General features: G+C 38.4%; 1 pseudogene; it reads right to left on the reverse strand.

Annotated features, from left to right (window-relative positions):
- Positions 1–1,093: 1,093 nt before the first annotated feature.
- Positions 1,094–1,228, reverse strand: LOC116878137 (annotated as a pseudogene).
- Positions 1,229–1,583: the final 355 nt, after the last annotated feature.

Raw genomic sequence — 1,583 nt, forward strand, 5'->3', positions numbered from 1 at the left:
TTTAAGATTTTATTTATTTATTTGACACACAGAGAGAGATCACAAGTAGGCAGAGAAGCAGGCAGAGAGAGAGGGGGAAGCAGGCTCCCCGCTGAGCAGAGAGCCCGATGCGAGACTAGATCCCAGGACCCTGAGATCATGACCTGAGCCGAAGGCAGAGGCTTAACCCACTGAGCCACCCAGGTGCCTGCCATGAATATTCTTATACAAGTCTTTTTGTGGACATATGTTTTTATTTCTCTTAGGTAAATGCCTAGAAATTGAATTGTTTGTTCAGAATAGATGCATGAGCTTCTCTAACTATGATAAACTGGCAAACTATTTTCCAAAATAATGTATGAGTGTTCCAGTTGCTCCACAACCTCATCAACATTTAGTGTTGTCAGTCTTTTATCTTTAGCTATTCTAGTGGGTGTATATTTGTTTCAATTTGCATTTCCCTGCTGGCTAGTGATGCTGAGCCATCTTTGATGTGCTTACCAGCTATTTGTATATCTTCTTTTATGAAGTATCTGCACATTCTCTTTAAACTGTGTTACCTTTTCTCTTATTAAGTTGTAGAAATGCTTTATATTTTATTGATAACCATTCTTTGTTTTGCAAATACTTTCTCCTAGTCTATGGTCTGCCTATTCATTTTTCTTAAGGGTGCAGAAATTTTTAATTTCATGTGATCTAATAGATTGATATTTTCTTTCATAGTTATTGTTTTCTGCAAGTTGTCAAAAAAAAACCTTTTACTACTCAAAGGTTGTGAAGATATTCTCCTATTTATCCTTCTGGAAGCTTTATGGTTTATCTTTTACATTTAGGTCTATGATCTCTCTCAAATTAGTGTCTGTGTATGCTATGGAGTGCAGGTCAAATTCATGTTTTTAATATGGAAATCCTGTTCCAGCATCATTTGTTGAAAAGTCAACACATCCCATAGAAGTAAGTTGGCCAGGGTGCCTGGGCGGCTCAGTGGGTTAAGCCTCTGCCTTTGGCTCAGGTCAAGATCTCAGGCTCCTGGGATCAAGCCCTGTATTAGGCTCTCTGCTTAGTGGGGAGCCTGCTTCCCCGCTTCTCTCTGCCTGCCTCTCTGCCTACTTGTGATTTCTCTCTCTATCAAAATAATAAATAAAATTTTAAAAAAAGAAGTGAGTTGTCCATGCTGTCTAAAAATTACTTTTTCAATATTGCGTTAGTTATTCTATACTTGATCTTAGCCAAAAGGCCAAGAAGTGATGTTATAGTTATTCTAGATGCTTTGCTTTCTTACACATTTTAGAGCCAATTTACACACACACACACACACACACACACACACATAAACCTACTAGGACTTTGGGATTTCACTGAGCAGGTAGGTATAAAAGGCAACAACTAGTTTCCTTCTTATTCAAAGAAAAACCCAATTTTTGCCTACTATGTCTTTCTTCCCTGTGAGTCTACTTTAGACAGAACACTTCACTTCTGACACTTCTTTTCACCAAATATGTAGGGGTTTCCCCCCACACACACACAAATAACAAGCAAGTCTTGGATACAAGCTGAGTATCCTACAATTTAACTCAATTCTGACACTACCTGCCTGGAGATAG

This window comes from Lontra canadensis, unplaced genomic scaffold (assembly GCF_010015895.1).
Source record: "Lontra canadensis isolate GAN:19392208 unplaced genomic scaffold, GSC_riverotter_1.0 scaffold55, whole genome shotgun sequence".
NCBI lineage: Eukaryota > Metazoa > Chordata > Mammalia > Carnivora > Mustelidae > Lontra > Lontra canadensis.